General features: G+C 56.4%; 1 pseudogene; it reads left to right on the forward strand.

The window, feature by feature from the left end:
- Positions 1–12,653, forward strand: part of LOC146811330 (uncharacterized) — a 43,841-nt pseudogene extending 31,188 nt beyond the window's left edge.
- Positions 12,654–13,471: the final 818 nt, after the last annotated feature.

The following is a 13,471-nucleotide window of genomic DNA, read 5'->3' on the forward strand; positions in this document are numbered from 1 at the left end:
TTTTGGGGTGTAGGGGTTCAGCGGGGTTTGGGTTTTGGGGTGCCCTGGGTAAATTTAGGGTTCAGGGTAGGTTTTGAGATGCCAAGGGTAATTTTAGTGTTCTGGGTGGGTTAGCGTTTTGGGGTGTCCAGGGTAAATCTAGGGTTCAGGGAGGGTTTGGGTTTTGGGGTGCTAAGGGTAATTTAAAGGTTCAGGGTGCGTTTCGGTTTTGGGGTTCTAAATTTAATTTTGGGATTCAGGGTGGGTTGGGTTTTGGGGGGCCAATAGTAATTAAATTTGTTAGGGTGGGTATGTTTTTTGGGTTGGCAAGTGCATTTTTAGGGTTCAACATGGGTTTGAGGTGCCCCAGGTAATTTTAGGGTTGAGGGTGGGTTTGGGCTTTGGGGTGCTATGGGTAATTTTAGGGTTCAGGATGGATTTTGGATTAGGGCTGCCAAGGATAATTTTAGGTTTTAGGGTGGGCACGTGTTTTGGGGTTGCAGGGGTATTTTTTGGATTAAGGGTGGGTTTGGGTTGCCCAGGGTAATTTTAGGGTTCAGGCTGGGTTTGGGTTTTGGGGTGTAGAGGTAATTTAGGGTTCAGGGTGGGTTTGGGGGTGCTAAGGGTAATTTTGGGGTTCAGGGTGAGTTTGGGTTTTGGGCTAGGGTTAGTTTTAGGCTTCGGGGTGTTTTTGAATTTTAGGGTGCTAAGGATTTTCTTAGGGTTCAGGGTGGGTTTGGGTTTTGCGGTGTCCAGGGTAATTATAAGGTTCAGGGTGGGTTTGGGTTTTGGGGCGCTAAGGGTAATTTTAGGGTTCAGGGTGGGTTTGGTATTTGGGGTGCCCAGGTAATATTAGGGTTCATGCTGAGTTTGGGGTGTAGGGGTAATTTTGGGGTTCACGGTGGGTTTGGGTTTTGGGGTGCCCTGGGTAAATTTAGGGTTCAGGGTAGGTTTTGGTTTCTGGTGGCTAAGGGTAATTTTAGGGTTCTGGGTGGGTTTGGGCTTTGGGGTGCGAAGAGTAATTTTAAGGTTCAGGGTGGGTTTAGGTTTTGTGATGCTCAGGGTAATTTTAGGGTTCAGGGAGGCTTTGGGTATTGGGGTGTTAAGGGTAATTTTAAGGTTCAGGGTGTGTTTGGGATTTGGGGTTCTAAATTTAATTTTGGGGTTCAGGGTGGGTTTGGGTTTTGGGGTGCCAATAGTAATTATAATTTTTAAGGTGGGTATGTCTTTTGGGTTGGCAAGTGTATTTTTAGGGATCAGTGTGGGTTTGGGGTGCCCCAGGTAATTTTAAGGTTGCGGGTGGGTTTGGCTTTTGGGGTGCTAAGGGTAATTTTAGGGTTCGGGATGGATTTGGGTTTTGGGGTGCCAAGGGTTATTTTAAGTTTTAGGGTGGGTATGTGTTTTGGGGTAGCAAGGGTATTTTTAGGGTTCAGGGTGGGTTTGGGTTTTGGGGTGCCCAGGGTAATTTTAGGGTTCAGGCTCGGTTTGGGTTTTGGGGTGTAGTGGTAATTTTAGGATTCAGGGTGGGTTTGAGTTTTGGGGTGTGAATGGTAATTTCAGGGTTCAGGGTGTGTTTGAATGTTGGGGTGCTAAGGATTATCTTAGGGTTCAGGGTGGGTTTGGGTTTTGGGGAGCCCAGGGTAATTTTAAGGTTCAGGGTGGGTTTGGGTTGCTAAAGGTAATTTTGGGGTTAAGGGTGGGTTTGGATTTTGAGATGTTGAGGGTAATTGTAGGGTTCAGGCTGGGTTTGGGTTTTGGAGGGTAGGGGTAATTTGGGGGTTCAGGGTGGGGTTGGGTTTTGGAGTGTCCTGGGTAAATTTAGGGTTCAGGGTAGGTTTTGGTTTTGGGGTGCTAAGGGTAATTTTAGTGTTCAGTGTGGGTTTTGGGGTGCCCAGGGTAATATTAGGGTTCAGGCTGTGTTTGGGTGTTGGGGTGTAGGGGTAATTTTAGAGTGCAGGGTGGGTTTGGGTTTTGGGGTGTCCTGGGTAAATTTAGGGTTTAAGGTAGGTTTGGGATTTGGGGTGCTAAGGGTAATTTTAGGGTTCTAGGTGGATTTAGGTCTTGTGGTGCCCAGGGTCATTTTAGGGTTCAGGGTGGATTTGGGTTTTGTGGTGCTAAGGTTAATTTGTAATTTTCAGGGTGGGTTTGGGTTTTGGGGTGCCAATAGTAATTTTAAGTTTTAGGGTGGGTATGTATTTTGGGTCGGCACGTGTTTTTGTAGGGTTGAGCATGGCTTTGGGGTGCACTGGGTAATTTTAGGGTTCAGAGTGGGAATGGGTTTTGGGGTTTGCAGGGTAATTTTAGGGTTCAGTGCTGGTTTGGGTATTGGGGTGCCAATGGTAATTTTAGGGTTCAGACTGGGTGTGGGTATTGGGGTGCTAAGAGTAATTTTAGGGTTCACGGTGGTTGGGTTTTTGGGGTGCCAAGGGAAATTTTAGGGTTCAGGGTGGGTTTGGGTTTTGAGGTGCTAAGGATAATTTTAGGGTTCAGGGTGGGTTTGGGTTTTGGAGTAGGGGAAGGGGAGAGGGGGAGGGGAATGGAAAAGGGGCATGAGGGAAGGGAGATTGGGAGGGAAAGGGAGAGGTGGAGGGAGAGGGGAAAGGGTAAGGTTGAGGGAAAGTGAGAGAGTGAGGGGGAGAGGGGGAGGGAGATGGGAAAGGGTGGGGGAAGGGAGAGGGAAAGGGAAAGTGGAAGGGAGAGGGAGAGGAGGAAGAGGGGGACGGGGAAGACGGAGAGGTAAGGGAAGAGGATGAGGGAAAGCGAGAAGGTGAGGGAAAGGGAGAGTGAGGGTCAGAGGAAAGGAGGCGGGAGAGGGGAAGGAGAGGAAGAGGGAGAGGGAGAGGGGAAGGAGAGGGAGAGGGGAGAGGAAAAGCAAGCAAGGAAGGGAGAGGAGAAGGGAGAGAGTTGTGGGAGGGGAAGTGAGAGGATGGGGAGGGAGAGGGAGAGACAGAGGGAAAGAAAAGGGTGAGAGGAAGAGAGGCTGAGGAGAAGAATGAGGGTGAAGAGAGGGGAAGGGAGAGGGAAGAGATGAGGAGAGGGGAAGGAAGAGGGAGAAGGGAAGAGGGAGAGGGGAGGAGGGTGAGGGAAAGGGAGAGGGTGAGGAAAAAGGAAGAGAGTGAGGGTGAGGGGAATGGAGAAGGAGGAAGGAGGAAGAGGGGAAGTGAGAGGAACAGGGGAAGGGAGAAAGGAAGGTAGAGGGAAAGGGAGAGGGGAAGGGAAATGGGGAATGGGGAGGGGAAAGAAGAGGGTGGGGAGTTGGGAAAGGTGGAGAGGGGGAACTGTGAGGGGGAAGGAAAATGAGAAGGTGAGAGAAACAGAAAGGGAGGGGAGAGGGGAAGAGGAAGGGAGAGGGTGGGTTGAGGAAGATGGTTAGGGAGGTGATGGAGATGGGTAGGGAGAAGAAAAGAGGGGCAGGAGAGAGAAGAGGAGAGGGAAAGGGAGAAAGAGAGGAGAAGGGAGGGGAAGGGTGAAGAGAGGGGAAGGGAGAGGAAAAGAAATAGGCGAGGCAAGAGAGATGGTGAGGGGAAGAATGAGTGTGAAGAGAGGCATATGGAGAGGGGAAGGGAGAAGGGAATGGAAAGAAATGGAGAGGGAAAAGGAGAGCGTGAGGGGGAGGGCGAGAGGAAGGGGAAGGGAGAGGGTGAAGGGTGAGAGCAAGGGAGAGGGAAGAGAAAGAGGGAGAGGGTGATGGAGGGGGAAGGGAAGGGGAAAGGAAATTGAGAGAGGAGGGGAGATGGTGAGGGGAAATGTAGAGGGGAGGGGGAGGGGAAAGGATGAGGGCGATGGGGAGGGAGAGGTGGTGGGAGAGGAGAAAAGGTTAGGGTGAGTAAAAGTGAGAAGGTGAGGGAAACGTAGAGGCTGAGGGGAACGGAGAAGGAGGGAGAGGGAGAGAGAAAGGGGGTGGGGAAGGGAGAAGGGAGAGGGGAAAGGGAGGGGAGAAAGGGAAAGAAATGTGTGGGGGCGAGAGAGATGGTGAGGGGAAGGATGAGGGTGAAGAGAGGTGCATGGAGAGGGGGAAGGGAGAGGGAAAGAGAAATGGAGAGGGGAAGGAAGAGCATGAGGGTGAGGGGAAGGGAAAGGATGAGGGGAATGGAGAGGGTGAAGTGTGAGGGGAAAGGAGAGGGGAGGGAGAGATAGAGGCGAAGGGAGAAGGTGAGGGGAAAGGAGAGGGGGAGGGGCAATAGAGAGGGGAGGGGAGAGGGGGAAAGGTCGAAGGAGAGGGGAAGTGTTTAGGAAGAGGAAAAGTGAGGCAAGGGTACTGGGAGAGGGGGAGGGCAGGGAAGAAAGGGAGGGGAGGGAAAGGGAGGGAGAGGGAGGGGAAAGGGAGATGGGGAGGGAGGGAGAGGGGAATGGGAAGGAGAGGGGGGTGGGAAAGGGAAAGAGGGAGGGGGAGGCTAGGGGTGAGGAAAAGGGAGGGTGAGGGAAAGGGAGTGGGAGAGGGAAAGGGAGAGGGAGGGGAAGAGGGGAAAGGAAGAGGGGAAGGTAGCGGAAGGAGGAGGGAGGGAAAGGGAAAGGGAGAATTGGAAGGAGAGGAGAAAGGGAAGGGGAAGTGGGAGGAAGGAGAGGGAGAGGGAGTGGGAAAGGGAGAGGGTGAGAAAAAGAGAGAGAGTGAGGGTGAGGGGAAGGGAGAAGCAGGGAGATGGGAAGGGAGAGGAAGAGGGAGAGGGGAAGGGAAAGAGTAAGCAATAGGAAGAGGGGAATGGAGAGGGGAAGGGTGAAGAGTGGGAAAGGGAGACAGGAAGGGAGAGCGGGAGGGGAAGGGAGAGAGAAAGGGGGAGAGGAAAGGGAGCGGAAAAGGGAGAGGGGAAGGAAAAGAAAAGGGTGAGGGAGAAGAGAAGAGAGGGTGAGGGGAAAGAGAGGAGAAGGGAGAGGGGAGGGGAAGGGAAAGTGAGAAGGGGAGGGCAAGGGAGAAGGGAAGAGGGAGAGGGAAAGGGTGAGGGAAAAGAGAGGGGGAGGGGGAGGGAAGGGAGGAGGGAGAGAAGGGAGAGGGTGAAGAGAGGGGATGGGGAGGGAAAGTGAAGGGAGACGGAAAGGGAGAGTGAAATGAAAATGGAGAGGGAATGGGGAAGGGAGAGGTGAGGGGAAGGGGAAGGGTATGGGGAAGGGGAAGGGTGTGGGGAAGGGAAAGGGTGAGGGAACGAGAAGGTGAGGCAAAGGGAGTGGGAGGGAGAGAGGGGAAGGGAGAGAGAGGGGATGGGAGAGGAGAGAGCAGAGAGGAAGGGAGCAGAAGGGAGAGGGGAAGGAGATGGTAAGGGAAGAGGGAGAGGGATAGGGGATGGGTGAAGGAAGAACCAAGAAAGCAAGGGAGAGTGAGGGGAGGGGAGAGGTAGAGGGTATTGGAGAGGGGAAATGGAGATGGGAAGGGAGAAGGGAAGGGAGGGAAATGGGGAAGGGTGAGGGGAAGGTAGAGGGGACGGGAACAGAGAGGGAAAGGGAGAGATGGAGTGAGAGGGGAGGGGAGAGGGAAAGGGAGAGGAAGAGGGGTGGGGGGAGTTGAAGGGTGAAGCGAGGGGAAGGGAGAGGGTGAAGGGAAAGGGGAGAGGTGGTGGTGGAGGGAGAGGGAGAAGGGAAGGGTTAGGGTGAGGAAAAGGGAGAGGATGATGGAAAGGGAGAGGGTAAGATGAGAAGGGGAGGGTAAGGGAGAAGAAAGGGAGGGGGAGGGAAAGGGAGGGACAGGGAGGGGGAAAGAGGAAGTGAGAGGGTGGGTTGAGGAAGATGGTTAGGGAGGTGATGGAGAGCGGTAGGGAGAAGAAAAGAGGGGCGGGAAGAGAAGTGGAGAGGGAAAGGGAGAGAGAGAGGAGAAGGGAGAGGAAGAGGGGAAGGGTGAAGAGAGGGGAAGGGAGAGAGGAAGGGAGTGGAGAAAGAGAGAGGGAAAGAAATAGGTGAGGGTGAGGGGAAGAGAGATGGTGAGGGGAAGAATGAGAGTGAAGAGAGGCGAATGGAGAGGGGAAGGGAGAGGGGAAGGGAAAGAAATGGAGAGGGAATGAGAGAGCGTGAGGGGGAGGGCAAGGGGAAGGGGAAGGGAGAGGGTGAAGGGTAAGAGAAAGGGAGAGGGAAGTGGAAGAGGGAGAGGGTGATGGAGGGGGAAGGGAAGGGGAGAGGAAATTGAGAGAGGAGGGGAAACGGTGAGGGGATATATAGAGGGGAGGGGCAGCGGAAAGGATGAGGGCAATGGGGAGGGCGAGGTGGTGGCAGAGGGGAAAAGGTTAGGGTGAGCAAAAGTGAGAGGGTGAGGGAAAGGGTGAGGGTAATGGGAGGGGGAGGGCAAGGGAGAAGGTGAGGGGGAGAATAAAAGGAGGGGGAAGGGAGTGATAGGGAGGGAGAATGGAGAGTGGGGAAGGAGGAAGAGGGGAATGGGAGGGGAATGGGAAAGGGGAGGAAAAAGAGGGTGAGAGAAAAGGAGTGGGAGACGGAGAGGGAAAGGGACAGGGAGGGGAAGAGGGAAGGGAGAGGAAGAGGGAAAGGGAGATGGGAAGGGGAAGGGAAAGGGAGAGTTGGAGCGAGAGAAGAAAGGGTGAGGGAGTGAGAGGGTGAGGGAAACAGAGAGGGAAGGGGAAGAGGAAGGAAGAGGGTGAGGGAGAGGGGAAGGGGGAGAGGCTGAGGGGAATGGAGAAGGAGGGAGAGGGAGAGAGAAAGGGGTGGGGAAGGGAAAAGGGAAGGGGGAGGGGAAAGGGAAAGAAATGTGTGGGGGTGAGAGAGATGGTGAGGGGAAGGATGAGGGTGAAGAGAGGTGAATGGAGAGGGGAAGGGAGAGGGAAAGAGAAATGGAGAGGGGAAGGGAGAGGGTGAGGGGAAGGGGAAGGGAAAGGATGAGGGGAATGGAGAGGGTGAAGTGTGAGGGGAAAGGAGAGAGGAGGGAGAGAGAGAGGTGAAGGGATAAGTTGAGGGGAAAGGAGGGGGAGGGGCAATAGAGAGGGGAGGGTAGAGGGGGAGGGAGAGGTCGAGGGAGAGGGGAAAGGGTTTAGGGTGAGGAAAAGTGAGGCAAGGGTAGTGGGAGAGGGGGAGGGCAGGGAAGAAAGGGAGGGGGAGGGAAAGGGAGGGAGGGGGAAGAGAGAGGGGGAGGGAGAGGGAGAGGGGAATGGGAAGGGGAGGGGGATGGGAAAGGGAAAGAGGGAGGGGCAGGCTAGGGGTGAGGAAAAGAGAGGGTGAGGGAAAGGGAGTGGGAGAGGGAAAGGGAGAGGGGGGTAAGAGGGAAGGGAGAGAAAGAGGGGAAGGGAGAGTAAGGGGGAGCAAGGGAAAGGGAAAGGAGAATTGGAAGGAGAGGAAAAAGGAAGAGGAAGTGGAAGGAAGGAGAGGGTGAGGGAGTGGGGAAGGGAGAGGGTGAGAAAAAGGGAGAGAGTGAGGGTGAGGGGAAGGGAGAGGCTGAGGGGAAGGGAGAAGAAGGGAGATGGGAAGGGAGAGGAAGAGAGAGAGGGGAAGGGGAAGGGAGAGAGTAAGGAAGAGGGGAATGAAGAGGGGAAGGGTGAAGAGCGGGAAAAGGAGACAGGAAGGCAAAGGGGGAGGGGAAGGGAGAGAGAAAGGGGGAGAGGAAAGGGAGCGGGAAAGGGAGAGGGGAAGGAAAAGAAAAGGGTGAGAGGAGTAGAGAGGGTGAGGGGAACGATGAGGGGAAAGAGAGGGGAAGGGAGAGGGGAAGGGAAGGGAGAGTGAGAAGGGGAGGGCAAGGTAGAAGGGAAGAGGGAAAGGGTGAGGAAAAAGAGTGTGGGGGAGGGAAGGGAGGACAGAGAGAAGGGAGAGGGTGAAGAGAGGGAATGGTGAGGGAAAGTTAAGGGAGACGGGAAGGGAGAGTGAAAGGGAAATGGAGAGGGAATGGGGAAGGGAGAGGTGAGGGGGAAGGGTGTGGGGAAGGGTGTGGGGAAGGGTGTGGGGAAGGGAAAGGGTGAGGGAAAGAGAAGGTGAGGGAAAGGGAGTGGGAGGGAGAGAGGGAAAGGGAGAGAGAGGGGATGGGAGAGGAAAGAGCAGAGAGGAAGGGAGCGGAAGGGAGAGGGGAAGGAGATGGTAAGGGAAGAGGGGGAGGGGGAGGGGGAGGGGATGGGTGAAGGAAGAACCAAGAAAGGAAGGAAGAGTCGGGGGAAGGGGAAGGGAGAGGTAGAGGGTATTGGAGAGGGGAAATGGAGATGGGAAGGGAAGGGAGAGGGGAAGGCAGGGTAAGGGGGAAGGGTGAGAGGAAGGTAGATGGGAGGGGAACAGAGAGGGAAAGGGAGAGATGGAGTGAGAGGGGAAGGGAGAGGGAAAGGGAGAGGAAGAGGGGTGGGGTGAGTTGAAGGGTGAAGAGATGGGAAGGGAGAGGGTGAAGGGAAAGGGGAGAGGTGGTGGTGGAGGGGGAGGGAGAAGGGTTAGGGTGAGGATGAGGGAAATGGAGAGGGTAAGAGGAGATGGGGAGGGCAAGGGAGAAGAAAGGGAGGGGGGAAAGGTTAGGACAGGGAGGGGGAAAGAGGGAGGGAGAGGGGGAGGGATGGGGAGTGGGGGAGAGAGGGGAATGGGAGCGGAGGGGGATGGGAAAGGGGGAGAGGGGAGGGGTGAGGGGGAGGGAAAGAGAGGGTGAGGAAAAGGGAGAGGGAGGGACAGGGAGAAGAAGAGGGAAGGGAGAGGAAGAGGGTGAGGGTGGGGAAGTGAGAGGGGAAGTGAGAGGAGGAGGGGAGGGAAAGGGGAGGTGGAGGGAGAGAAAAGGTGAGGGAGTGAGCGGGTGAGGGAAAAGGAGAGGAAAAGGGGAAATGGAATGAAGAGGAAGAGGGAGAGGGAAACGGGAAGGGAGAGGGGAAGATGGAGAGGGTAAGGAAAAGGAAGAGGGTGAGGGAAAGGGAGAGAGCGAGGGTGGGGGGAAGGGTGAGTGGAAGGGGAGGAGAAAAGGAGAGAGAGGGGAAGGAAGAGGAAGAGGGAGAGAGGGGCCTTCGGATCGAGGACGGGAGAGGAAGAGGGGAAGGGAGAGGTAAAGGGGACTGAAGAGGGGAAGGGAGATGGGAAGGGAGAGGGTAAGGGAGAGGGAAAGGGAGGGGGAGGGAGCAGTTGAGTGAGAGGGAAAAGGGAGAGAGGAAAGGGTGAGCGAAAGGGAGATGGGAAGGGAAAGAAAAGGTGAGGGGAATAGAGAGAGTGAGGGGAAGGATGAGGGTAAAGAGAGGGGAAGGGCAAGGGGAAGGTAAGGGAGAGTGAGAAGGGGAGGGAGAAGGGAAGAGGGAGAAGGAAAGGGAGAGGGTGGGGGAAGGGAAGGGAGGAGGGAGAGGTGAAGGGAAGGGAGAGGAGAGGAAAAAGGAATATGGAAGGGAGAGGGTAATGGAGAGGGGAAGGAAGAAGGGGAGGGAGATGGAGAGGGAGAGGGTGCGGTGGAGTGAGAGGGGAAAGGGAGAAGGTAGATGGGAAGGGGAAATGTGGGGGGGAAACAGGGAATGGATGGAAGCGTGGGAAGGGTGGGCGAGGTGGAGCATGGAATGGGTGAGAGAAAGTGAGAGGGTGAGGGAAAAGAAGAGGGAAAGGGAGGGGGAGAGGGGAAGTCGAAGAAAGAGGGTGAGGGAGAGGAAGGGAGAGGAAGAGTTAGAGGTAGAGGGGAAGGGAGAGTGGAAGAGGGGGAGGGGATGTAAGGGGATAGAGAGAGGGAAAGGGAGAGTGTGGGGGTGAGGGGAAGGGAGAGGTAGCGGGTGAGGGAGAGGGCGAGGGGAAGGGTGGGGGAAAGTAGAGGGGAAGGGAGATAAGAAGGGAGTTGTGAAGGGAGAGGGAAAGGAAAGGGAGAGGGGGAGGGGAAGGGAGATGGGAGAGAGGGGGAGGGAGAGGCAGAGTTAGAGGGGAAGGGAAGGAAAAGGGAGAGGGAGAGGGGAAGGGAGGAGAGGGTGAGGGAGAGGAGAAAGGGAGAGGGGAAGGGAGATGTTCAGGGGGAAGAGTAGTGGAAGAGGGAGGGGAAAGGGGGAGGAGAAAAGGGAGAAGGGGAGTTAGAGGGGAAGGGTGAGGGAGAAGGGATGGGAGAAAGGAAGGGAGAAGGAAAGGGAGAGAGGAAAGGGAGAGAGAGAAGGGGAAAGGGAGGAAAAGGAAGAGGGGAGGGGTGGGAGAGATGGAGAGGAGAACGGGGGAGGGACAGCGAGAGGGTGAGGGAAAGGGAGACGGGAAGGAAGAAGGGACGGTGAAGGGAGAGGGTGGAGTGTGGGAGAGGGGAAGGGTGAAGAAAGGGGAAGGGAGGAAGGGAGAGGGAAAGAGAGGGGAAGGGAGCGAGGAAGGGAGAGGATGGGAATGGAGAGGGGAAGGGTGAAGAGAGGGAGAGGGGCAGGGAGAGGGGAAAGGGAGAGGGAAAAGGAAAGAAAATGGTGTGGTGAGGAGAAGAGAGATGGTGAGGGAAAGGATGAGGGTGAAGAGAGGGGAATGGAGAGGGAAAGGGAAGGGAGACGGAAAGGGAGAGAGAAAGCTAAAGGGAAATGGAGAGGGGAAGAGAGACGGAGAGGGGAAGGTGATGGGTGAGGGGTAGGGTAAGGGTGAGGGAAAGAGAGTGGGAGGGGGAGAGGGGAAGGTAGAGAGGAGAAGGGGGAAGGGAGATGAAAAGGTGAAGGGAGTGGAGGGGAAAGGGGAAGGAGACAGTAAGGGGAGAGGGAAAGGGGAAAGGGAGTGGGGAAGGGGAGAGGGGGCGAGGAGGAAGGGAAGCAGAGAGGGTGAGGGAGAGGTGGGGAAGTGGGAAGGGAGAAGGGAGAGCAGAGAGGGAGAGGGGAAGGGAGAGGGTGAAGGGAAGGGAGCGGGTGAAGGGGAGAAGGGGAGAGAGTACTGTAGAGGGAGGTAGCGGTGGAGGGAGAGTGGAAAGGGAGAGGGGGAGTGTGAGGGGGAGGGAGAGGGCCATGGGTTAGGGTGAGGGAAAGTGAGATGGTGAAGGAAAGGGGAAAGGGAGAGGTGGAGGGAGAGGGGAAATGTTTAGGGGGAGGGGAAAGGGAGAGGATGAGGGAAAGGGAGGGAAAGAGAGGGGGAAAGGGAGAGGGTAAGGGGAATGGGAAGGGGAGTGGAGTGGAGTGGGGAGGAAGAGGTGGTGGGAGAGGGGAAGGGAGAGGGGAAGTGTAAAGGGGGACAGAGAGGGGAGGGTGAGGGAGTGTGGAAGGGAGAGGGGAAGAAGGAGACAGTGAGGATAAGGGGAGAGGGGAGTCGGAAAGGGAAAGTGATTGTGGGAGGGAAAGGGAAAGTTGGAAGGACTGGGGAGAGGGGGAAGTTGAGGGAAAGTGAAAGAATGAGAGAGAGCGAAAGGGAGAGTGACAAGGGAAGGGAGAGGTAGAGTGGAAGGGAGCAGGGAAGGAGAGGAGAAAGGGTGAGGGAATGAAAGGGTGAGGGAAAGGGAGAGGAAGGGGTGAGGGGAAGGGAGAGAGTGAGGGAAAGGGAGAGGGTGAGGGTGAAAAGAAGGAAGTTGGGAAGGGACAGGGACAGGGAAAGAGGGAGGGGAAGGGAGGAGCGGGAGAGAGGAAGGGAGAGGGGAGAGAGGGAAAGGGAGAAGGAGAGGGTGAGGGAGAAGGGAAGAGAGAGGGGGGAAGGGAAGGAAGGGAGAGGAAAAAGGGAAAGGGTGAGAGGAAGGGAGAGGGGGAGGGGAAAGAAGGAGAGGAAGAGGGACAGGGTGAGTGAGCACAGAAGGGAGAAAGGAAGGGAGAGGGGGAAGGGAGGGGATAGGCAAAGGGTGAAGAGAGGGGAAGCGAGACAGAAAGGGAGAGGGGGAGGGAAGGGGAGATGTGGGGGGATTGGAGAGGGGGAGGGGAAGTGGAAGGAAGAGGAAGAGGTTGAGGGTGAGGGAGAGGGGAAAAGAGGGAGGGTGAGAGATGGGGAGAGGGTGAGGTAAGGGGAGAGGGTGAGGGAAAGGGAGATGGTGAGGAAAAAGGGAAAGAGTGAGGGGAAGGAGAGGGGGAGTGGGAGGGAGAAGGAGGGAGAGGAAGAGGGAATGGGCGAGGGAGCAAAGAAGGGAGAAAGGAAGGGAAAGGGGAAGGGAGGGGGATAGGAGAAGATTGAAGAGAGGGAAAGTGAGATAGGAAGGGAGAGGGTGAGGGGAAGGGAGAGGGGGAGGGGAAGGGAGGGAGATGGGAAGGGAGAGGGAGAGGAAAATGGGAATGGGAGAGGGGAAGGGGAATGGCAGCAGAGGAGGGGAACAGAGAGGGCGAGGGAGATGGGGAGGGGGAGGGAGAAGTGGAGTGAGAGGGAAGGGAGAGGGAAATGGAGTGAGGGAAGGGGAAAGGCACAGAGGATGGAGAGGTAAAGGAAGACGGGGGTGGGAGAGGTGGAGGGGAAAGGGTGAGGGTGAGGGAAAGGGAGAGGGTGAGGGAAAGGGAGAGGGAAAGAGGAGAGAGGGGAAGGGAGAGGGGACGTGGTAGGGAGAGGGTGGGGTGAGGGAGAAGGGGAGGGGAATGAGATAGGAAGAGGGAGAGGGTGAGGGAAAGGGAGAAGGTAAGGGAAAGGTAGAGAGTGAGGGAGAAGAAGAGGGTGAGGGAGAGGGAGAGGGGAAAGGCAAGATAGAGAGGAAGGGAGAGGGGAAGAGAGAAGAAGGGAGAGGAAGAGGGGAGGGGAGGGGAAGCATGAAGAGACTGGAAGGGAGAGGAAGGGCTGGGGAGAGGTCAAGGGAGAGGGGATGGGAAAGGGGAAAGGGGAAAGGGAGAGGGAAAGGGAAAGATTAGGGGGAGGGAGAGGGTAAGAGGAGAGGGGAGTGGGAGGGAAAGGTGGAAGGAGAGGGGAAAGGGTAAGGATGAGGGAAAGTGAGAGGGTGAGGGTAAAGGAGAGGGAAAAGGAGATGGAGGGGGAGGGGAGGGGAGGGGGCGGGGTAGAGCGAGTGGAAGGATGAGGGTGAGGGAGGGGGAAGAGAGGAAGAGGGAGAGGGAGAAGAGAAGAGGGTGAGGGTGAGGGAAAGACATAGGTTGAGGGAAAGAAAGAGAGGAAGGGTGCGAGGAAGGAAAAGGGAGAGAGGAAGTGAGAGGGTGAGGGTAAGGGAGAGGTAGAGAGGAAGGGTGGGAAGAAAGGGAGAGAGAAAGGCAGAGGAAAAGAAAATGGTGAAGTGGAGGGGAGAGGGTGAGTGGAAGGGAGAGGTTGGGGTATGGGGAAGGGTGAGTGTGAAGAGAGAGGAAGGGAGAGGGGAACGGGAGGGAAAGGGAAAGAGGAAGGGTGAGGGAGAGGGAAACGGAGAGAGTGAGGGTGAGGGGAAGGGAAGGGAAGGGAAGGGAGAGGAAGAGGGTGAGAGAGAGGGGAAGGGCAAGGTAGAGGGGAAGGGAGCGAGGGAGAGAGGAAGGGAGAGGAGAAGGGATAGGAAGAGGGAAGGGAGAGGGAGAGGGGAAGAAAAGGGTTAGGGAGCAGGAGAAGGTAAGAAGAGAGGGGAGTAGGGAGGGAAAGGTGGAGGGAGAGTGAAAAAGGTGAGGTTGAGGGAAAGGGAGAAGGTGGGGTAAAGGGAGAGGGAGAGGGCAAAGGGAGAAGGGAGAAGGGGAAAGGGAGAGGGCAAGCGGAAAGGGAGAGTGGAAGGGGGAAGGACGAGGGCGAGGGGATGGGGAGGGGGAGAGGTGGAGGGAGAGGG

The sequence above is a fragment of the Triturus cristatus genome, chromosome 7 (assembly GCF_964204655.1).
Source record: "Triturus cristatus chromosome 7, aTriCri1.1, whole genome shotgun sequence".
NCBI classification, from domain to species: Eukaryota; Metazoa; Chordata; class Amphibia; order Caudata; family Salamandridae; genus Triturus; species Triturus cristatus.